Source organism: Hyperolius riggenbachi, chromosome 5 (assembly GCF_040937935.1).
Source record: "Hyperolius riggenbachi isolate aHypRig1 chromosome 5, aHypRig1.pri, whole genome shotgun sequence".
NCBI classification, from domain to species: domain Eukaryota; kingdom Metazoa; phylum Chordata; class Amphibia; order Anura; family Hyperoliidae; genus Hyperolius; species Hyperolius riggenbachi.
This window is the reverse complement of record NC_090650.1, coordinates 301,368,709-301,393,842: the sequence shown is the minus strand read 5'-3', so window position 1 is coordinate 301,393,842 and position 25,134 is coordinate 301,368,709. Positions and strand designations below refer to the sequence as shown.

The following is a 25,134-nucleotide window of genomic DNA, read 5'->3' as shown; positions in this document are numbered from 1 at the left end:
GAGTGGAGCGCATCTACGCCTACGTCACATCCAGGACTCAATGTCTCAAGGCGCACACACCGCGCGTCATCTCGCGGAGGTGCGTTACCTAGGAGACGTTCCGTGGTTACGGAAATGCCCACATACCGGCTTGCCCTAACACAGAGCACCCGGTTTTGGCAATAAAGGAGTCAAGGATTACGTCACAGGAGGTGAGGGAGCGAACCAGTACGACTGGAGCATAGGCTGTAATTAGAGGCAAAGGTACATAATTAAGCAATACATTCAGAAATATACAGCAGACTGCAAATACAAAGATGGAAAGGAAAATATTATGGAAGCGTTGAAAGAGATAAAACGAAGAACACCAAGAAGGGGTGACCCATATATCCAGAAGGAGGTGAAGGAGATTAATAATTTTCTAGAAAAACAGCAAATTCATTTTTATCGTTAAATCCAGAAGGGCCCAGAGCATCAGTCCTAGAGATTAGTAAGGATTCTCTTTGTGAGAGTAGTATTTTCTTATCTCCCCCACGTCGGGGGGTTCTTACCACTTCAAGGCCAACCATTTTAAGGACATTAGCATCAGCGTCATGGACTTCTCTAACATGATTAATCATTCTTAAAGCTCCCTCACCCTTTTTAATAGATCTGCGATGTTCTACCAATCTTTCACGCATTGGTCTGGTTGTCATTCCTATATAATAAAAGGAGCAGGGACAGAGAATTTGTAGGAAGTGAGTTCCGCACGATGTAGGTAGAGTCGAAATACCTTTATTGAATCAAACACATGACAGGCTAAAATCCATCACCACACGCTGACATGTTTCGGGCGTTACACGCCCTTAATCATAGCATAGGTGCATGTGAACAGAGGTGACCTATATAAAGGATAGGACCACACCCGATACCACATGATCAGGCCCCACCCACAAAGAGGTGTATACATAAAACTTGAGGAACATCCTCAACAGTGTAATCAATACATAAAAACATATAACACAAGGATAAAATGTAAGTACACATGATTGAACACATTACAGTTTCACGCAGCAATGAAAGTACAAAAAATAAAATATATATGAATCTGACAAGCAGTTACATACATAGATATGCACACCAGGGACAGTACACCCAAATTACGTAACTGTATTGAGGTCCCATCTGGCGTTAAGGCCTCTTGGCGAACGCGTTCCTAGTTGGAAAATCCAATAGGCCTCCCGAGTGAGGAGACGCTTGTAAACGTCTCCCCCCCTGGGGGGCCTCTGGACACGCTCAATACCTTGAAATGAAAATGAAGCCATGTCACCAGAATGGACCTCTCTAAAATGCTTGGCCACATTGGATACCTCCACAGTCAACCATCCTGCTCCCCTATAATGCTCCCCTACACGCTGTCTGAGATGACGTGTAGTACAACCCACATATTGAACATGACATGAGGAGCATGAAATCAAATAGACCACGAACTTTGTGTGGCAGTTAATGTACTGTTTCATAGGGAAAATGTTTCCATTCGAGTACGAAGTAACAGACCGGGCAGGTTGATGTACAACACAATAATTACAAGTAGAAAAATTACATTTATATGAGCCACGAGTGGTTAACCAGCATGGACGTGAGGAACTGCTGGAAAACAAACTGGGAGATAAAATACTCCCTAGTGTGGGGGCCTTTCTACTAGCGAATTTGACACCCTGTTTAAGGATCACATTAAGGGTGTCATCAGCCTGCAACACAGGTAAACATTTTCTTATAATCTGTGTAATCTGTGTATATTCCTGGCTATAAGCAGTCACAAACACTGTGTCTCTTTTCGTCTGTGATACCATCCTTCGAGAACTAGATGCCAAAAGGTCTTCTCTTGTTCTCAGAAGGGCCTGCTTCCTTCCCCTTTCTATCATCCATTTTGGATATCCACGCTCCGCAAGACGAGCACCCACAGCGCTCAACTCCACCCCAAGGGCCGCGGCGTCAGAACAGTTCCGGCGCGCCCGAATAGCCTCCCCCACCGGGACCGCACGGATAGTGTGGGACGGGTGACAGCTATTGGCCCTCAGGGTGGAGTTGCCGCCGCAGGGCTTGCGGTACGTGCTGGAGACAACAGAGGCCGAGGAAGGATCTCCCCTAAGAGTAAGGTCAAGATAATTGACCTCTAGGGGTGACCACTGAAAAGTGAACACAAGGTTCAAGTTGTTAACATTAAGAAAATCAACGAACTGCTGAGCTTCGTCACACGTGCCGTCCCAGACGACCAACAGGTCGTCAATATATCTGCCATACCACACAACGTGGCTCGAAAAAATGTTAGAGTCGCTGAACATGTGGAGCTCCTCCCACCAGCCCATATATAGGTTAGCTAGTGAGGGAGAAAATTTCGCTCCCATCGAAGCTCCACACAATTGTAAATAAAAATCAGAATCAAAAAGAAAATAGTTGTGGGTAAGCAGATAATGGACAGCACATGCGACGAAGAATTGGAGATCCGAAGAAAAGGCAGAATATCTGGCCATATGGTATTCTAAGGCTTCCAGAGCGAGACCATGGGGAATACATGAATATAAAGATTTCACATCAATGGCAATCCAACTATATTTTTCTTGCCATTGAAAATGCTGTAAACTACTAAGCACATGTTTGGTGTCACGTATATAGCCCGGAAGTCGTCGCACTAGAGGCTGCAAGTGTTCATCCACCCAATTTCCCAGGCGTTCCCCCAGGGAGCCAATTCCAGCCACAATTGGCCTGCCCTCCGGGGGGAAGCCCTGCTTGTGGATCTTGGGTAGATGATGAAACACTGGCAGAACAGGAAAGGGAACGGCCAGATATTCTGCCAACCGTTTGGAAAGCACTCCTAGACTTTCGCCTAAAGACAAAAGTGCCTGAAGTTGTCTGCCAAAATCTATAGTGGGGTCATTTTTCAAAAGAGAATAGATAGATGTATCCTGAAGCTGCCTTAGTGCCTCAACACGATAAACTTCCGCATCCAGCACAACCACTGCCCCACCTTTGTCAGCATTCCTGATAACAATCCGTGTATTGTCTTTAAGGGAGGAAATGGCCTGTTTCTCTGCAGAAGAAAGATTACCATGAATATCGGGAATACTGACAGAGGCAAGCTCAAGTAATTCTCTTTCTATAACCTCCTGAAAGGTATCGACAGGGGGGCTACGGGCAGCTGAGGGGTAAAATGCTGGATTGCGGATAGGCACAGGCCTGACCTCATTTTCCGAAACCAAAGGCACCGTCTCTGTAAGCAATTGCTCTAAGGACAAAAGAGACTTAGTGTCTCTGAAATTCCCTATGTCAGGAAAGGCTAAGTCCCCATTACCTGCTATATCGTCAGCAGCACCAAAGGGACAGAGAATGGCATAGACAACAAAGGTTGTCCTACAGGTGATGAAATCTTTAATTTGGTGAATGTACCCTCCCAAGCATATATTGTCTGTCCTAATCATATATTCACATGTGGGACAGTTTTTACACGGAAATGATCCTTTGATCGACATTTCACTTAACCAAGTTGTTGAACGTCTGGGGATAAACTCACTTCTTGTAAGATGGGATCCAATTGTGGAGCCCCTCCGAAAGGTAATTAGGGGTCCCCCCACAACACGTGGGGAGATGTCTTCATCCCTCTCTACCATTTGCCAGTTACGGGAAATTATTTCTTTAATTTTACTCGACATTGGGGAATGGTCAAAGGTAAAGACAAACTTATCTAAATCTTTTGGTTGGTTGTCTATTTTGTTAATGAGACTAGACCTATCTAGTTTGCGTACCCTTTCTAGGGACTGATCTACTTGTACTTGATTGTACCCTCTATTAAAAAACCTTTTTCGCATCTCAGACGATTGGGATTCAAAGTCCTCATTTTTTGTATTATTTCTTTTTAAGCGCAAAAATTGGCTGTAAGGAATAGAATTTTTGACATGGGCGGGATGGTAGCTATTGTTATGTAGGACAGAGTTTGTTGCCGTTGCTTTACGGAAACCCTTCGTGATTATCCTATCACCCTCCACCACTAAAGTAAGATCAAGAAAGGAGACACTGTTATCCCCCCATTCTCCAGTAAACTGCATATTCATATCATTCGTTTGCAAGTAAGGCAAGAACTGATCAAATCTCTCCCTGGTGGATCCCCAAATAACAAGTACATCGTCCACATACCTGGACCACGCCCTCAAATCACATCTATAGGGATTTCTTTCACCATAGATGTAGATATCTTCCCATTTTGACAGGAACAAATTTGCAAATGTGGGAGCTACCGAAGTTCCCATTGCAGTTCCTGACATCTGTTGGAACCACTCGTCCGCAAACCTAAACGCATTATTTTTAAGCACGAAGTTTAAACACCGACACAAAAACTCACTTTCCAGGAGATCACGATGTCCCGTTTCAATGAGGATGTCAAAGATCAGATTGACACCCAACCGATGCGGTATCCTATTATATAGGTTCACCACATCGATTGTTGCCAAATGATCCCCCTCACACCATCTCATTCCCTCCAGCTTGCGCAATACGTGTAATGTATCTTTAAGATACGACGGGATCTGTTGAAGGAGTGGTCTAAGGGCGTGGTCCAGGTATCTAGAGAGGGGCTCAGTCACTGACCCCCTCCCTGACACGATGGGCCTGCCAGGGGGGTCCACCAGGGATTTGTGCACCTTTGGAAGAAAATAAATAACTGGTTTCTTGGGGAAATCTGGTAACAAATCGTCTCCAAGTTTACGACTGAGAAAACCAGCCTGCACTCCGCTTCGTAATAGAGAGCGGAGTTTTCCCTGAATAACTAGGGTGGGATCTGATTTTAGCCTTATGTAGGTTAAAGAATCATCAAGCTGTCTCTTGGCTTCTGAAACATATTTCACTGTTGATTGTACCACTATATTACCCCCCTTATCCGCCTTTTTAACTGTCAAGTCATGGCGAGATTTCAACCATTTTAATGCTCTCCATTCTTTTGGAGTTAGGTTTCTCTCGTCATGAGGGTACAATAAGGCCTTTGTTTCCCTTAACACTTGACGTTGAAACAGATCAATCGCTGATCCTTGCAAAGGCGGATAAGGGGTGGTAGATCTGCAGGCAATGAATTTGTTCCCTGAGTCCAATACTACTTCAGAGGTTTGTTCTCTCCAAGTGTTCCCCTCCTCAAACAATTCCTGTAAATCCATTAACGCTGTTGAGTCCTGGGTTTGTAGGACAGGCAAGAATCCTAAGGATCCAATCGTTGTCTGAGATGGCTCATCAGGCCTTTTCTTGAAATTGCGATAGATAGACATCTTACGTACATTTTTATAAAGGTCAATCTCAAACTTGGTATAATCAAAAGAGTTCGTGATTACAAAGTTTAGTCCCTTTTCCAACACTTGGACCACATCCGTTGGCAATTCAACATCAGAAAGATTCACCACTTGCATCTTATCAATTGTGCCAGAATCTTGAATAGATCTAATATCACCATTATTCTCTACTCTGGGCGGAGCCCTTTCCAGGACACTTTCTTTGCACATTCTTGATCTTCTACCCCTCCTTCTCCCTCTCCTAACTTTTTTCCTCCTAAAGGGGATTTGGGTTTGGGTCTCTTCGGTTTCTTGGGATCACCTTCTGAGTCAGAACCCGACTCTGAAGTCCAATAGCCTCTCTTAGGTCTGCGGGGTCGACCCCTCGGTTTATTAGGGCGTCCTTCTGGTTGTGACCACTGAAATATATTTCCTGACTGGAAATCCTCTTGATCCCTTAGGTATTTGCTTAGTTTTCTCTCCTTCACCTCCCTCTGTATGGGAATTAACTTTTTGTCAACCCTATCAACAATACTTTTTAGCTTCTCCCCAGGAGCAATTTTTTGTAACTGGGTCTTTAGGTCACAAACCTCCTCCGTTACTGTGTCATGCTCCTTCTCTGACCGTTCCAATACTATATCGTTCAGTGTTTGAGCAAGGGTTAAAAATGCACCTTTCCACTTTGCAACAAAATCAGCATCTTCCTTGTATTCAGATGGTGCCCTGTAAAACCGGAAACCCCTAGAGGCGTAGCCTTTTTCTTTATATCGTTTCAGGGAAGCCACGGTCCAAAACAGGCGCACCTCTTTTTCCGAAGCCTTAAACAGCCTATGCTCCAATCGTTTAGAGCTTAGCTCTCTGTGAACTGGTGTGCTGCTGCAATCATCAGAAAAGTATGTTTCCCAGTCGGATCTTTCAGTAATGAAGGTTTCACTAGGTTCCACTTCTGTGGTAAGATTCATGGGTTCCCCCTGATCGTCGTGTGAGCCTTCCTGCATTGGTGCGTCCTTGACTCCTTTAGTGCCAAAACCGGGTGCTCTGTGTTAGGGCAAGCCGGTATGTGGGCATTTCCGTAACCACGGAACGTCTCCTAGGTAACGCACCACCGCGAGATGACGCGCGGTGTGTGCGCCTTGAGACATTGAGTCCTGGATGTGACGTAGGCGTAGATGCGCTCCACTCTGGAGCGCGGACATGCTTCCGCCTGCACTGCCGGAGGAGGAGGGGGCGTGCCGGAAGAGTGGAGGATGGCCTGGCGTCTTCTTAATGCCGGGCAGATCTACATGGCGGTGAGCTTCTCCCCGCCATAGAGCGTGTCTAGGAAAAAGCGCTTGAGAGCGCGAAACAATTGTCGACCACCTACCATCTTCTCTGTTAACATCTGCTGCTGCCCTGGAACGGTGATGTATTGCTAAGTTCCATCATCTTTTGTACTGTAATACATCTGGATTAAATTAAGCTCCAATGGTCTGGTGCCCACTGCTTTTTTTCTAATTGAATCAATGTATTGACCTGTTTATGTGGAGGCACAGTAACAGAAGCTACCCCAGAGTGTATATAATTTTTGTTGTCCCAGTGGAGGCTCATTGTGTGCGGGGTACAGTCTTGTCTTAGTGGAAAGTAATTCATAATTCTTATTCACCCGACGCACCAATGCAGGAAGGCTCACACGACGATCAGGGGGAACCCATGAATCTTACCACAGAAGTGGAACCTAGTGAAACCTTCATTACTGAAAGATCCGACTGGGAAACATACTTTTCTGATGATTGCAGCAGCACACCAGTTCACAGAGAGCTAAGCTCTAAACGATTGGAGCATAGGCTGTTTAAGGCTTCGGAAAAAGAGGTGCGCCTGTTTTGGACCGTGGCTTCCCTGAAACGATATAAAGAAAAAGGCTACGCCTCTAGGGGTTTCCGGTTTTACAGGGCACCATCTGAATACAAGGACGATGCTGATTTTGTTGCAAAGTGGAAAGGTGCATTTTTAACCCTTGCTCAAACACTGAACGATATAGTATTGGAACGGTCAGAGAAGGAGCATGACACAGTAACGGAGGAGGTTTGTGACCTAAAGACCCAGTTACAAAAAATTGCTCCTGGGGAGAAGCTAAAAAGTATTGTTGATAGGGTTGACAAAAAGTTAATTCCCATACAGAGGGAGGTGAAGGAGAGAAAACTAAGCAAATACCTAAGGGATCAAGAGGATTTCCAGTCAGGAAATATATTTCAGTGGTCACAACCAGAAGGACGCCCTAATAAACCGAGGGGTCGACCCCGCAGACCTAAGAGAGGCTATTGGACTTCAGAGTCGGGTTCTGACTCAGAAGGTGATCCCAAGAAACCGAAGAGACCCAAACCCAAATCCCCTTTAGGAGGAAAAAAGTTAGGAGAGGGAGAAGGAGGGGTAGAAGATCAAGAATGTGCAAAGAAAGTGTCCTGGAAAGGGCTCCGCCCAGAGTAGAGAATAATGGTGATATTAGATCTATTCAAGATTCTGGCACAATTGATAAGATGCAAGTGGTGAATCTTTCTGATGTTGAATTGCCAACGGATGTGGTCCAAGTGTTGGAAAAGGGACTAAACTTTGTAATCACCAACTCTTTTGATTATACCAAGTTTGAGATTGACCTTTATAAAAATGTACGTAAGATGTCTATCTATCGCAATTTCAAGAAAAGGCCTGATGAGCCATCTCAGACAACGATTGGATCCTTAGGATTCTTGCCTGTCCTACAAACCCAGGACTCAACAGCGTTAATGGATTTACAGGAATTGTTTGAGGAGGGGAACACTTGGAGAGAACAAACCTCTGAAGTAGTATTGGACTCAGGGAACAAATTCATTGCCTGCAGATCTACCACCCCTTATCCGCCTTTGCAAGGATCAGCGATTGATCTGTTTCAACGTCAAGTGTTAAGGGAAACAAAGGCCTTATTGTACCCTCATGACGAGAGAAACCTAACTCCAAAAGAATGGAGAGCATTAAAATGGTTGAAATCTCGCCATGACTTGACAGTTAAAAAGGCGGATAAGGGGGGTAATATAGTGGTACAATCAACAGTGAAATATGTTTCAGAAGCCAAGAGACAGCTTGATGATTCTTTAACCTACATAAGGCTAAAATCAGATCCCACCCTAGTTATTCAGGGAAAACTCCGCTCTCTATTACGAAGCGGAGTGCAGGCTGGTTTTCTCAGTCGTAAACTTGGAGACGATTTGTTACCAGATTTCCCCAAGAAACCAGTTATTTATTTTCTTCCAAAGGTGCACAAATCCCTGGTGGACCCCCCTGGCAAGCCCATCGTGTCAGGGAGGGGGTCAGTGACTGAGCCCCTCTCTAGATACCTGGACCACGCCCTTAGACCACTCCTTCAACAGATCCCGTCGTATCTTAAAGATACATTACACGTATTGCGCAAGCTGGAGGGAATGAGATGGTGTGAGGGGGATCATTTGGCAACAATCGATGTGGTGAACCTATATAATAGGATACCGCATCGGTTGGGTGTCAATCTGATCTTTGACATCCTCATTGAAACGGGACATCAAGATCTCCTGGAAAGTGAGTTTTTGTGTCGGTGTTTAAACTTTGTGCTTGAAAATAATGCGTTTAGGTTTGCGGACGAGTGGTTCCAACAGATATCAGGAACTGCAATGGGAACTTCGGTAGCTCCCACATTTGCAAATTTGTTCCTGTCAAAATGGGAAGATATCTACATCTATGGTGAAAGAAATCCCTATAGATGTGATTTGAGGGCGTGGTCCAGGTATGTGGACGATGTACTTGTTATTTGGGGATCCACCAGGGAGAGATTTGATCAGTTCTTGTCTTACTTGCAAACGAATGATATGAATATGCAGTTTACTGGAGAATGGGGGGATAACAGTGTCTCCTTTCTTGATCTTACTTTAGTGGTGGAGGGTGATAGGATAATCACGAAGGGTTTCCGTAAAGCAACGGCAACAAACTCTGTCCTACATAACAATAGCTACCATCCCGCCCATGTCAAAAATTCTATTCCTTACAGCCAATTTTTGCGCTTAAAAAGAAATAATACAAAAAATGAGGACTTTGAATCCCAATCGTCTGAGATGCGAAAAAGGTTTTTTAATAGAGGGTACAATCAAGTACAAGTAGATCAGTCCCTAGAAAGGGTACGCAAACTAGATAGGTCTAGTCTCATTAACAAAATAGACAACCAACCAAAAGATTTAGATAAGTTTGTCTTTACCTTTGACCATTCCCCAATGTCGAGTAAAATTAAAGAAATAATTTCCCGTAACTGGCAAATGGTAGAGAGGGATGAAGACATCTCCCCACGTGTTGTGGGGGGACCCCTAATTACCTTTCGGAGGGGCTCCACAATTGGATCCCATCTTACAAGAAGTGAGTTTATCCCCAGACGTTCAACAACTTGGTTAAGTGAAATGTCGATCAAAGGATCGTTTCCGTGTAAAAACTGTCCCACATGTGAATATATGATTAGGACAGACAATATATGCTTGGGAGGGTACATTCACCAAATTAAAGATTTCATCACCTGTAGGACAGCCTTTGTTGTCTATGCCATTCTCTGTCCCTGCTCCTTTTATTATATAGGAATGACAACCAGACTAATGCGTGAAAGATTGGTAGAACATCGCAGATCTATTAAAAAGGGTGAGGGAGCTTTAAGAATGATTAATCATGTTAGAGAAGTCCATGACGCTGATGCTAATGTCCTTAAAATGGTTGGCCTTGAAGTGGTAAGAACCCCCCGACGTGGGGGAGATAAGAAAAGACTACTCTCACAAAGAGAATCCTTACTAATCTCTAGGACTGATGCTCTGGGCCCTTCTGGATTTAACGATAAAAATGAATTTGCTGTTTTTCTAGAAAATTATTAATCTCCTTCACCTCCTTCTGGATATATGGGTCACCCCTTCTTGGTGTTCTTCGTTTTATCTCTTTCAACGCTTCCATAATATTTTCCTTTCCATCTTTGTATTTGCAGTCTGCTGTATATTTCTGAATGTATTGCTTAATTATGTACCTTTGCCTCTAATTACAGCCTATGCTCCAGTCGTACTGGTTCGCTCCCTCACCTCCTGTGACGTAATCCTTGACTCCTTTATTGCCAAAACCGGGTGCTCTGTGTTAGGGCAAGCCGGTATGTGGGCATTTCCGTAACCACGGAACGTCTCCTAGGTAACGCACCACCGCGAGATGACGCGCGGTGTGTGCGCCTTGAGACATTGAGTCCTGGATGTGACGTAGGCGTAGATGCGCTCCACTCTGGAGCGCGGACATGCTTCCGCCTGCGCTGCCGGAGGAGGAGGGGGCGTGCCGGAAGAGTGGAGGATGGCCTGGCGTCTTCTTAATGCCGGGCAGATCTACATGGCGGTGAGCTTCTCCCCGCCATGGAGCGTGTCTAGGAAAAAGCGCTTGAGAGCGCGAAACAATTGTCGACCACCTACCATCTTCTCTGTTAACATCTGCTGCTGCCCTGGAACGGTGATGTATTGCTAAGTTCCATCATCTTTTGTACTGTAATACATCTGGATTAAATTAAGCTCCAATGGTCTGGTGCCCACTGCTTTTTTTCTAATTGAATCAATGTATTGACCTGTTTATGTGGAGGCACAGTAACAGAAGCTACCCCAGAGTGTATATAATTTTTGTTGTCCCAGTGGAGGCTCATTGTGTGCGGGGTACAGTCTTGTCTTAGTGGAAAGTAATCAATAAAAAATGTATATGCAGGAGAACAGAGGCGCCAAGAGGATAAAAGGAAGCTAAATGAGCTTAAAAACCAAATTCTTGGTAAATAGAGGAGGTAGTGGTGGACTTACCTCCTCCAAGTAGACACACAACGACTGTAGTAAAGACAGTCAATATATTTTATTAATGAACTCCAAATATGCAATGCGTTTTGCAGGTTTGATCCCGCTTCATCAGGCAATAACAACGGAGCAAAAGCTGTAAACAGAGATAATTGGCTCATAACCCATGTGAAGTCATACAGTCAATAATTTATATAAAAAAATAAAATATATATACAAACTTATAACTATAAGTAAATATCAAACATTAGAGGTGAAATAGGTATTAAAAAGTGTGGGTGATTTGGATATAGAAAAAATCCTGTTATCTTGCGCAATTTTTGCGTACATTGCAAATTTCCATGAAAATACTGATCTTTCAGGCTAGAATTAAAATTATTGTTTTAGACGTTTTGCGCTAAAACATGGTTTTATATGTTTTCACAGTAAAATATTGATCTCGTACATTTTTGCGCTAAAAGCAAAGAATGTAAAAATCGAAGAATCTAATGTAAATTAATACAAAATGTATGTCTTTATTAAATTTAACTAGGTCCAATTCTATAGCTAGAGTTGATATTATTAGTAATCAGGGTACTCTATACCCAACAAATCTTTAATTTACAGCTGATAAAACCAATCTGAGTCAGTAAAACTTAATGTGATATTTACGCTAAATGCTACAGTTTTCTACCGAATGAAATGCTAAAATTTAAGACAACAAAAAAATCAGAGAAGAAAAAAAAACTGGTAATTTTTGCCCAACTTTAAGATGTGTTATAGTTAAAGGAATTATGGAGGCTACCACAATTTATTGCTTTTAATAAAGCCAGTTATGCTATGTTGTTGATGTTGGAATGAATGGAAGAAGCAAGCCAGCTGAGTCAAGTTCGAACACTTGACCTGTATACTTGTATTTGGTCAGTGATTCAGTAAATGTTTGAGACAGAGGAAGGATCAATGACTATTTCTAAAACAATCTTCAAGTATATCAGGATACCTTGGATGTCGGAAAATCACGCTCTTTTATTGAGCCATCATATCCACAAAATAGCCGATAATTGTTTCAGACGCCTCGCAGGGTCCCCCTTCCTCAAAATATCCAAGAAGAAAGGGTGTTATAAATGCATGAATTGCAATATCTTTAACTTGATTACAACCGGCCCAGAATTTGTCCACCCTAGGAGCGGTAAGAAGTACCACATGAAAGACTACTTTAATTGCGATACTGATAATTGCGTGTACATGTTAAAATGTCCATGCGGTTTAGCATATGTAGGCAAGATGACATCACCTTTCAAAAAAAGATTTTAGAAGCACCGTAGTGATGTTAATGTAGCTTGGAAGGTGATAGAGGAAAAGAAAGAGTTGGACTATACCAAACCGGTAGCAATTTATTGCATCGAAAAAAACCCACAAAGCATACCAGTTGAGAGAACAAGTTATAGTGCAAGTGAAATACCCCAGAAGAGGGGGTGACAGAGATAAACAACTGTTGCAAAGAGAGGCCTATTGGATACATGAACTTGGAACAGTTCACCCAGTAGGTTTGAACAAGAACAATCCACTTTCGTGTTTTCTTAGTGAAAGATAGGCGATAAACATTATGTCATATATTGATTAAAATAAAGAAATAACAAACACATTTTTCTTCACAGGATATTCCAGATTTTTAATTGTATTTTAACAATGTTTTGCCTGTTATAGTTTTGGAATAACCCATGTGCTTAATACTCGAATAACTATTGTTATCATTTTAGGTTCACATATTCCTGTCTCAGCTCTCTCTCGAGTCATTCGGTAAGACCATGGACCTGTTGGTGAGTTATTTTAATATTTATTTAAATGAAACATGCTGTATAATTTTTTTGCCACTAGGTGTCGCTAGTGAGACTCAAGTCATTTTTTTTTTTTTAACTAGTGCGACGATTTTGTTGCACTATGTTAGTACAGCCACTGCCATTTTTTGCCTCTAGATGTCACTAATATGACTAGTGACTCGATACAAGCTTGGGAAAATGGTTTTCGTCGCATCGCGCTGGTAGACTATAGCCAGCAGATGCCGCTTTATGCGACTATATTAGGGCATTGAACTGGCCGCCATTAGCTTTGTATCTAACGCTGCCTAGCAACGGCAGCTCAGCAACGTGCATGCGCGAGACATGCCCCATGATTCAGTGCGCATGAGGTCGCCTAGGAACGGCGGGATGCCACGTGGTGATTGGTCTAACTGGGTTAACCAATCACAGAGCAGTGGGCGTGGCCTTAGGAGCGCAATGAGAGCCCGGTTCGGGAAGACAACATGAGGAGCTGTCAGTTAAGGGATACAACGGTTTTTCGTACTTACATTTACATTTGAATGCTGATGACAATTACCTTATATTTCATCAGGAACATCATGGAGAGAGACTTTGACTGGTAAATATGCATGATTATGAAAGCGCTGAGCGCACTAGTGCTGTAAGTGACCACAATTATAGTTTGATGAGATTATACAGACTACAGAGTAATGTATGTACATGTTGTTGTTACAAACAAAGGAGATTACATTTTTTGATCACAATTTGGGGTGGGTTGTTAGAGGATTAAGTATGTATATAATATTTTACCACTATGTTTGATTGTAACCACACACCTTGAGAAAGGGGGACCCTGCGAAGCCCCCAAAACAATTGTCGGCTATTTTGTGGATATGATGGCTCAATAAAAGAGTGTGATTTTCCTACAACCACGGCGTGCTGATATACTTGAAGATTTACTTTGGTATGCCCATCCACAACCTTATATTTCTAAAACAAAACCTTGGGTATTCTTTTAACTTTCTTTAAGAATAACAACTGAGTGATTTTTATGGTACATTGACATCATGACTTTCAAAAAAAAGGCTTTGAGTCCTCCTCATCTCTCTTTCTGCTGAGAGGTTATTTTTGTAATAAGAATGTGTTGAGTTCCAGTGCTGACCCCAAAGAGTTAATCTTTAAACAGCAAAATGGGTTACTGGATAGTGAGAGCTACTCCCTAGCTGGGAAAAGTCACTCTGTAGCTAGCCCAGTCCTGGCTGGAAGATTTTCTGCATTGCAAGACTGGTTCTGGCAATTCGCATTGCTGAAAGAAACAAATTGCTGGGTCACTTAAATGAATTTGACAATGTGTTGAAAGGAAAGGAGCTATTTTTTTAGATGTTAGACCCAAATTAAGTATTTATTTTTTCAGATGAAACAGTGGAAGGAGTCTAATACAAAGAGGCCAAAGTTATACCCATTTTCCATTAATTAACTATAGATTCAATTTTCAAAGTCTTTCCTGAATATCTTTCCTAATTCCCTCGAGGATGATAGCATGATAAACTTGAAACTCAGCCTCAAGGCATTGAAAGCAGCCAACAGAGAAGTCCTATTAATTTTCTTACCTTGTTTTGATCTTTTTATAGTGCGTGCTGTTCTTTGATGTGTTATCCATTAGCAAAACAAACATCAAATAAAATTATTTTATTAAGATAATTCACAAAAAAACTCTGTAATGAGTGTTGGTCTACCACCTAGAAGCTAATAGATAATGTCTTTATCAGTGGGACTCACCTCATTGCAGACCCAGATTTGTAACGGTCTTTCCCAGCACTGCAGTCCTATCTGTAACTCATAGCTAATGCTCCTATTCCACTGTAGCTCTGCCTCTAATCAATGTGCCTAATTCCCCTCTGACCAGGATACTCACCTCATTTGTGATCCTGATTCTATGGCTGCTGATCCTTCTCAGATCTAAACTGTCTGCCTCCAGTGTACTAGACTTATGCTGGGCATACGCGGTTAGTTTTTTATTATCAATCGAGCCGCTGATGGCTCGATTTATAATATACGACGTGTCCGATGACCCGCCAGATCGATTCCGTGCTCGATACCGGTGGGCAGGACAAAAGAAAAAATGAAGCGCAGATAAGGAAGTGTCCGCGGGTACAAGCAGGAATCGCGCAGGGACGAGCGGGGACGCACCACAATTTGTCGTGCTGCTCGATACTTGGTACAAAACGTACCATGTATTCCCAGCATTATGCTGGGAATACACCATACACTTTTCTGTTAGATTCTTCTGTTAGATTTTTCTGTTAGATTTTCTGTTAGAATGCATAATTAGATTATTTTGTAGAGACTGGTCATTATCTCTGGTGCATTGTCTTCTGGTGGTTATCTCCTGCTGAGTAGAACAATGCCTAATTGCTAAGCAGTTAGATGGTTAGATAGATAATTTCCAGCATGTTGGAATTTATCTATCTGGCAGGTAAATCTAACAGAAAATCGTATGGTGTATTCCCAGCATTAGTTTCTATGTAACATAGATCTCAGTAGATTTGCCTGCTCAGCCACACACAATTCGTTTGTTTAGATTTTTTGGCCCATATGCAATTCACTTTTTCACCTGAGTTTTCTCCTAGGTGATATTTTTCAATTTGTCAATAAAATGTTTTTAAAGCCACCAGAAAGCAAGAAAATACTCAAACTAATTTTAATATTACCTTTTCACCTACTTTTTGATACTTTTCTTGTTAAAAAGTGCTGGAAAACTATTTTAAATTGAAGATTAAAATTATCTCCTAGGAGAAAACTCAGGTGAAAAAGTGAATTGCATATGGCCCCTTGTGTACTACAGTTCCTGCTACATCCATCTACTATAAGACTACTCCTTTTTGAAGTTTATTGTTTGGTACACTACCTTTCCAACTAAAGACTTATACACACATCCAACATAATGTACGACCAACCACACAACAAGTTGTTTACACGACAAATACATACACACATGCCAAACAAATAAACAAACAACTCACTTAAAGGAAACATCCAAGAAAAGAAAAAAATAAAGATCAACTTACCTGGAGCTTCCTCCAGCCCCTTGCAGCTGTCCTGTGCACTCACCGCAGCTCCGGTAGCACCCGGGCTCCTCCGCTGGCAAAGCCGACCTCGCCAGGTCGGGTTCCGGGTCGGCTGCTGCTGCGTTTCACGGCGCGGGTCACGTGATCTCGATGACCTTAATAGGACGGTACTGCACAGGCGAAGTAGTTCTGCGCCCCAGGTAAGTGGATCTTTATTTATTTTTTATTTTTTTGCTTGGACCTTTACTTTAAATGCGCACAAGTTAAACGACAATCTGCACAACATGTCTGCATTAAAAAATAACAAAGTTGTTCAAAAGATTTGTAGAAACGTTCCAACCTGCAGGATAGTTGGGATGGTTGATCCTCATGCTAGCTGTACAGATGCACAACTATATTTCAATAGACCAAGTTTAGAAGTTGATTGGGCAGATTGTTTGTATGTGTGCCTTAAGACTGCAAGTTAGCTATTTTATGAATTCTATTTCCTGGCAGCTATGGCAAGACTCCACTTTTGGTTCCGGTATCTTCTCTTAATTGTTATTTGTGCAGTTTCTGATTTCTCTCAGCAGTGATTTAAACATTGTCTGGTTTTAACGCTTTCCAGTGCTTAATGCTGCCAAATTGTGTAATTGCAGAGGAGAACCTAGATTCACACTATTGCAGGATCTTTCTTGCCATTCTTCTGAGCTGATTTTTTCACTCTCTGGCTGAATAAAGGATAGAAGGTTGAATGAATGACACTGTGCTACTTTACAGATTATTACAATTAATAAAAGACTCTTAGTTGTTGCATTTCCATGATTATATGAATTTAATGGAATTTGAGTAAGTCTAGTTCTTTTAGTTCCTTGTTTTAATTAAAATTCAAGTTTTTGTGGCAAAAAAAACTGTTTTGTATGAGTCCCTGGCTCATCAATATCTAATACCTCACGTTTTTTTTTAACATTTTGAAAGGTACAGGGAGAAATGCCTTAGAAGTGCTAACTTTCCAGGCCCCTTTTCTCTTATTCACATAAAAATTATCTGTCTCTGTAATTTAATAACTAGGAAAAAACAAAACAAAAACAACCCTAGTGGCGCACTTGGGATTGGAGACTTTGTTGGCACTCTGTAAGCTCATACTACTGCAAATGCACTGGAAAAATGAGCTGTTGGAATAAATTCGTTCAAAAGATATTCAGCATATGATCCAGGAGTTAAGGATTCAGAGTCTTTAGGGAGACCTAAGATGTGGATATTATTCAGTCTAAATCAATTTTTGTATCATCTGCTCTCTCCTCTAAGGGTTTTACTTTTGACATCAGTTCCACTTGTTCCGAGTTCCGACTGCATGTGCTGCTCCCTGATGTTCTCTTGCAAAAATGCATGTTTCCTATTCTGATACTCTATCCATAAAAATAGTTTTTTATATATATATACTGTATGTCCAAAAGTTTGCTATCTTTTTTTTCAGTGAAGACTTAAAATTTTAAATAGCATTTAGCAGTATAAGCAGACCCTTAGTTTTCTATTTTTAGACAGTGCTGAAAACATTTTAGGGATGGTCAAGAAATCAGAAACATTTCCCTGCAAAGGAGTTAAAGAGTATGTTTAAGGTTTAAGTAGACATACCTCAGCTACAACATTTTAAAGTCAGCAAATCATCAAAAAACATAAATTGTAAAATATTTAGCCAGAGATTATCTTTTTTTTGTGCTATACGATGTGGACAATCAGCAGACTAGTTACACTGATGGTGGATCTGTCCACAAGTGCAGAAACACTATTTTGCTGGGCTCTGAGGTGCTACATGTCGCAACTGAAAATGATCTCTGGAGAGCACAACTCATTACAACATAAATGCCTAAACTAATCCCGAGCTTAAGAAATATCATCCAGAGGCTTTCCACACTGTCCTTTGGTCCTCTGCTACTGCCTGGGATCCTCATCTGATCCTGGCTGGATCTCTCTTCTGGCACAAGAGAGGCCATGCTGCAGCCACACCTGCACAGCACTGAGCCACTTGTGCACAGCCATACTTTAGCAGGTGCAGTACGGCCATGCTCGTGCTTAAGGAAGAGCGCAGCCATGATCAGCTTATCAACAAACACTTGTTGGCAAACTTTGAAGGGTCTGTAAGTGGCAATGGGGGACTGGAGGATGCTGTGGAAAGCATCTATAGGATCCAGAGGCTTCTTTCTTCTTAGGTAAGCATATCATTTTGTACCTAAACTTCGGCTCAGGAACACTTTAAGCAACCCCCCCCCCCCCCCAAAAAAAAAAATCTATTGTTTTAAATGTTTTACTAGCAAAACTGAACCATTACTCCTCCTCCCTCACTTGACCTAATAAATTGCACGCATGCTAGATCTACAGTATGCCGATTTCTTTGGTGGATCTGTTATGTTATACATTGCTTTTTGTAACCTATTCTTTGCTCATGATAAAAAACATAAAATAAATGTTGTGCAGTTGTGCAGAGAATCATTGTAAAAAGACATTCCTTCATAGAAAGCAGAAATAAAGATTATAGGTGATAAAAGGTAAGGTCTCTCAATGACCATTTTTATAATACTAGTTTAGGTACTAAAAGAACATTCAATGGTTTCTATTTATATATAAAATGTACTGTTTGTATTAGATACTTCTACATTGGATACGCCTGTTTAGTAGCAAACAAAATATTGTTTGCATATAGCCTTATCCTAAAATTTATTTTACCTTTTTGTTCTTTGCATTTAACTTATGTTTTGCCGTTACTCTTTTGAAGCCTACACTCTTTTGAGTGGAGTCTATAAAAATTCAAGAACATTGCTTTAGAAAACAATAGTTTATATGAATAACATTACACTAACACTACCCATTTGCTCTTGAATGATTATGTTTCACAAAGCAGCAATAAACTTTAATTTATAGCCTCCTTTGTGTTTTGAAATCCTCTCATTTGCTGATAATTTGTCAAAAGCTGCTAGAAAATGCAAAGAATTATTCAAAAATGAATATTATTGCAGAATACTATGTTGTGATTTACCTCTTTTAGTGCTGCACGGCTTTTTTAATGATGTTTTCATTCTGACCTCACTGTGGAAGAACTTAAAGTATATACCTAAAGTGAGAATTAAATGTTCTTCTGAGAGTCATTCAGGGAATATTATGTTTCCTAAAAATATCTGCGTGCCATACATTAATATATAAGCACTATGCATGCATTGTGTGGATTTAATGAGATCATTAATGTAAAAATGCAACACAATTTATTTTAGGTAGGAGATATAAAGTGGGTATGTAATAAAACTGATCCTTTTTTTTTCTATTAACTCCGTCACAAGGACAAACTTACTTATTATCGTGTTGTAAAAGAAAAAAACACAAATGTAGGAGTCTATATTCATTTTTATGATAGATCACACTCTCCAAAGTTCTCTTTTGTTCATCTAATAAGAAGGCAGCCTTGGGTTAAAAGTAATGAGATCAGACTTACTACACGTGCCAGCAATCTAACTGCCTACCAGTGGTTTCCAAAGGTATTGGGATGCTTAAATATCCAAGTGGGCTCATTGGAATTCTACTATTTGTTTTATTAACAATAGTTCTATCTGTCGAAGGTTGTTGGTTAATCTAATTGCAACTGGCATGCTTGCAAAGATCTTTGTCATTCTTCACAAGTCAGCAAAGACCTTGTAACAGTGAAGTTTCCTGCAGGCACAGAGGGGATAGAGCAGAACCATTAAAGCGTATTTTAGAGCATGCACATTTTCTGCTTTTGAGACTTGCTAGCATGAGAAAATGATTGGTGCTGTTTTTTTTTTTTTTTTTTAATTTTGTTTTTGTTTCAATGAATTTATCATAAAACATAACAAGTGTACAAGAAAGGTACAACTTGCATGCGGATACAAATGATATCACAAAGGAGAAAGGCTTTAATAGAGCGTGGCCTCTTGATATTTATGTAGCTTCTACAAATACAAAATAAACTTGGCAATGTATACATCAAAAAACAATCATTAATAACTACTAAACAGTAACTAGAGATACATACCGATGGGTAAATAAGGGATGTTGAACATACAGCTCAGTTGAAATCTTTGCTGATATCTGTAACGATTGTGGAATCGTATTCGCGGTCAGCGCACCAGACGTGCGCTGACGCGGCGGATTTCCTCCACAAGCGTATATTTGAGGACACCCAGGCTAGGTGCTATGCACCCACAGAGGGCAATTCCCTCCGGCAGATGGCGCTGTGGAGTGCAGGTGAACACAGTCGCTGCACAGCCACAGATGCCAGACGGGAATTGTACAGATCCAGGACAAGGTACGATCAGGCAGGGCTGGATAGCCCACAAGAAACAGAGCAAAGGTACAGAACCAATGTGTGTCCACCAAACTAGTCGCCACCCAGCGACGGTGAACACACAACGGCAGAAACGAAGTGGGAATGCAAAACAGGGCACGAGGGTAGCAAAGGCACAGCAAATAATACAATGAGGAGATACGGAAAATAACAAATGCTAGCTAACCGCGAACACCGCACTCATTCGCAACAGTGCACGCGGTTATGCGCGGTCTCCACGTGACAATAGAGACAAGCACGCCTACCTAACTATTAACAGACAAACATGAAACAGAGGACGCGAGCGCTTGCTTAACGGTTACCTCACCGAGCCTCCAGCAAGCATAGCAGACAAGACAGACACACGAAAACAGGGACAAGCGAGAGATAGGATCCACAGCACTAGCGAGAAGCGAGTGCGATCCAGGTACAGAGTAGCAGAACAGAAGGATCCCCAGCACTAGCGAAAAGTGGCTAGCGCGATCCCAGGAGACAGAACAGAAGGATCCCCAGCGCTAGCAAAAAGTGGCCAGCGCGATCCCAGAAGACAGAACAGAAGGATCCCCAGCGCTAGCGAAAAGTAGCTAGCGCGATCCCAGAAGACAGAACAGAAGGATCCCCAGCGCTAGCGAAAAGTGGCTAGCGCGATCCCAGAAGACAGAACAGAAGCAACCGCTGCACCAGCTATACTCCAAGAACAGAGATCAGAACCATTTCCTGTCGACCACCATTGGGACAGGACAATGGCAACAGAACAAACAAAACAGATAATACAACCTGACTGGGCTAGAAGGGGAGCCTAAAGCAACCCCCAGGAATTAACTATACTAGATAGCAACGGCTTACACTCCAGCAGTGTCCATTAGGAACAGACCATGGAAGGGAAATGACCAGCAAAGCCTTCTGGGAAACATAAAGCTCTTATAGTGCCACTCATCAAAGAAGGCAGGTAGGGGATTTGCATAACGAATGTATGCAAATTCCCCAGCAAGAGAACAGACCAGAACTTGCAATGGAAAGACAGGTCTCTGTTCCAGAGTCCTGCAGCATGCAAACCTAAACAATGGTCAAAAGGCTGCCTGCCTGTGCAGGCAGCTGAGCGGATTCTCACAATATCCTAATATAATATAACCCATCAAACAGGTAAATGGGGGGTGGGGGAGGGAAGATAAAGAGGAAGGTAAAAGGAAGGAAGCTCTTAGGGGCTATCACGGCCCAGTACAGCAGATTGAGGGTAGATAAGGTGCCAGTTTTGTACTTTCTTAGTGACATTTCCAGCTCTGGAAGCCATACATTTATCAGTATGCAGATGAAAGTCTGCTCTAGAAAGGATAGTGTTGACCTTGGATGTATCTGTAGATTTCCAGCAGAAGGTAATTTCTTGTCTGGGTGCTATTAACACATGTGAGATTATAAACAAAGAACAGGACGAGATGGGTAAGATGTAAAATAGCCAGGCCTGGATTTAGAGGACCCATTTTAGATAGTAGATAGTTAAAGGGGCACTATGGGGAAAAATAGATTTCTGACACAACCCTGACAACATGTACCTAGCATTAGGAGCATCAGACACTAAGCAGTTTTTTTTTTGTAACAGCTGCGTGAAAGGTTATACAGAGCAGATGCAGATATCCTGCCTGTCGTCTTGAAGCTACAGATGGCCCGAATGGTTTGCCGGTGAACGGTTCCCGGTGAATGTCTGTGGTTCGCCTTCCAGAAGTTCGAATCGCCCCCATACTGCATCATTAGGGTCAACTTTGACCCTCTACATGACAGTCAGCAGGCACATTTTAGCCAATCAGGCTACACTCCCTCCTGGAACCCCACCCCCCTTATAAAAGGCATGCAGCGTCAGGCTTTTCACTCACTCGTGTGCCTGCAGTAATTAGAGAAGTGAGAGCTGCTGCAGACTCTCATAGGAAAAGCTTAGTTAGGCTCTTATAGGCTTGTTAGCTTGCTCCTTGCTGATTCTTATTGCTAAAAAAGCACCCCTCAACAGCTCTTTTGAGAGCTAATCTTGTTCTTGTGATCTTTTTTTTTTTTGTGTGGCCCACTTGCATTATATACAGCCCTGTCAGTCAGTTGCAGCTGGCCTTTGGCCCCTTGGTGGTATAATTTTTACTGTGCCAGGTGCAGATTTGTAATACCCATCACTGCATGCACCTACCTGTTGTTCAGAGTGCACCCACCTACCTACGTGAGCGCACGCAGTGTCACTGTGCCTGTCCAGTACCTGTCTGTGTGTGACAGGTGCACATTGTAATACCCATCACTGCATATACCTACATGTTGTTCACTTTAGTGCCCCCACCTACCTACTTGAGTGCACGCAGTGTGATATTTAATACCACCAGTCACTGTACCTGTTCACGGTACGTGTGTGTGACAGCTGCACATTTAATACCCATCACTGCATATACCTATCTTTTGTTCAATACACCTACTTACCTACGTGAGCACATGCAGTGTGATATACCACTCCGCGCATACCTGTGAACTGCACCTGTGTGACTGCATATTGTATTAGTCAAGTCAGTGCATACCTTTCACTTCATCCCCCCCCCCCCCCCCCCCCCCCCGATATGGACAAAACAGACAAAACAGATAGAGGCAGAAGTAGAGGCAGAACTAGAGGAAGGCCACCCGGCAGGTCTGTGCGAGGTCGTGCTGACGTGATTTTGTGCGGCCCTGGACCAAAGTACAGTGCTCAGAAGAAGGCACGTCCCATCAACTCCCAAGATTGTCAGGACGTGGTTGACAATTTAACACAGAACACCTCATCTTCCGCAGCCACCAGTGCTACTACAAGCACCACATCCACAGCATTTGACACTTCACAGGAGTTATTTGGTGGGGAAATCACTAATGTACAGCCATTATTGTTACAACAAGATGAAGGCGCTAAGCAAGTTACACCACCTCATATGTCTGAGTTAGGCGACACTATGGATGTAACGTGTGAGGAGGATGATGATGAAGTACGTGCTGTTGGTGCAGTTTTGGAGGTGTCTGAGGCAAGCGAAGCTGGGCAGGATGATTATGATGATGATGATGATATGGATGCCACGTGGGATCCTAAGAGACAAGATGACCAAGGGGAAAGTTCAGAGGGGGAGTCAGAGAGAAGTAGGAGGAGATGAGTTCCTGAAAGAAGCAGGGGGAGCTCGTCATCAGAAACAGCTGGTGGCAGTGTCCAGCGCCATGTATCGCCACCTATGGACAGCCAGCCAACATGCCCTTTAACTTCAGCTGCTGATGCCACCATAGAGCCAGCATCCCAGAGGGCTCAGCAGTTTGGAAATTTTTTAATGTGTCTGCCTCAGGTCAGAGCAATGCCATCTGTTCTTTCTGCCTCCAAAAATTGAGCTGTGGAAAGGACAACACCCACGTAGGGACAACTGCCTTACGAAGGCACCTGGAGAAAAGGCACAAACTGCAATAGGAAGAGCACCTGAGCAAAAGCAGCACACAAAACAAAAGCCACCCTCCTTCTCCTCTTTCTCCTTCAGGTGCAGCATCTTCAGCCGCTTTCTCCCTTGCACCTTCACAGCCACCCTCCTCCACTCTGCCTTTGACCTTGAGCAGTTCCTGCTCCTCTGCCCACAGCCAGGTGTCTGAAGGAAATTTTTGAGCGGAAGAAGTCAATTTCTGCCACTTACCCCTTTGCTTGGCATCTGACAGCTGGCGTGTTGGAAATATTAGCTCACCAGCTGTTACCATACCAGCTGGAGGACTCTGAGGCCTTCCGTAAATTTGTGCCCATTGGGACACCACAGTGGAAGATACCAGGCCGCAATTATTTCTCTAAAAAGGCGATACCTAAACTGTACCATGAAGTTGAGAGGCAAGTGGTGTCATCTCTGGCACACAGCAGTGGGTCAAGGGTCCACCTGACCACGGATGCCTGGTCTGCCAAGCACAGTCAGGGCAGGTACATTACTTACACAGCCCATTGGGTCAACCTGGTGACCGCTGACAAGCAGGGAGTACTTGGCTGTGCAGTGGACCAACTTGTGACACCTCCACGGCTTGCAGGCAGGCCTCCTGCCTCCTCCTCTCCTCCTGCTACATCCTCTTTGCTGTCATCCTCCTCCTCCTCCTTGGCTGAGTGGCATTTCAACTCTACTGGTGCTGCGATCTCCTCTCCAGCTACACAGCCCCAGCTCCTCAGGGCCTATTCTGCATGCCAGGTATGACGGTGTCACGCCATCTTAGACATGTCTTGCCTCAAAGTCACACTGGAGCAGCTCTCCTGGCTGCTCTTAACAAACAGGTGGATCAGTGGCTGACCCCGCACCAGCTGGAAATCGGCAACGTGGTGTGTGACAACAGCAGCAATCTCATTCCCGATTTGAATTTGGGAAAGCTGACACATGTACGCTGCATGGCACATGTGCTGAATCTAGTCATTTAAAGATTTGTGTCAAAGTAGCCAGGCTTAGAGGACACCCTGAAGCAGACCAGGAAGGTGTGTGGGCATTTCAGGTCTTACACGGTCATGGCACACTTTGCCGATATTCATCGGAGAAACAAGTTGCCGGTGAGCCTGATTTGCGATAGCCTGACTTATTCCCGGCTGGGGTTTGACCCTCCTTATGTTCTCTTGCCTGCTAGAACAGGAGAAAGCAGTCACCCAGTACCTCTACAACTACAGTAGAAGGACACACTCTGGGGAGATGGGGATGTTCTGGCCCAACAAGTTACAACTGGACACTCATGCGAAATGCATGCAGGCTTATGCAACCGTTTGAGGTGAAGGCACCATCAGTGACTTGATCCCGTACGCTTACTTCCTGGAGCGTGCCCTTCATAGAGTGGTGGATCAAGCTGTGGAGGAGCGTGAACAGGAACAGTTACAGGAGGAAGCGTTGTGGGATCAATTCTCAT

General features: G+C 42.9%; 1 long non-coding RNA gene across 1 annotated transcript in view; it reads left to right on the top strand.

Moving 5' to 3' along the window:
• The window catches only part of LOC137517690 (uncharacterized), a 72,824-nt gene that overhangs the window by 17,758 nt on the left and 29,932 nt on the right, over positions 1-25,134 (top strand). Inside the window, exon 2 of the long non-coding RNA XR_011020625.1 lies at positions 12,829-12,888. This is a non-coding gene — a long non-coding RNA (uncharacterized lncRNA). The remainder of the gene's footprint in view (positions 1-12,828; positions 12,889-25,134) is intronic.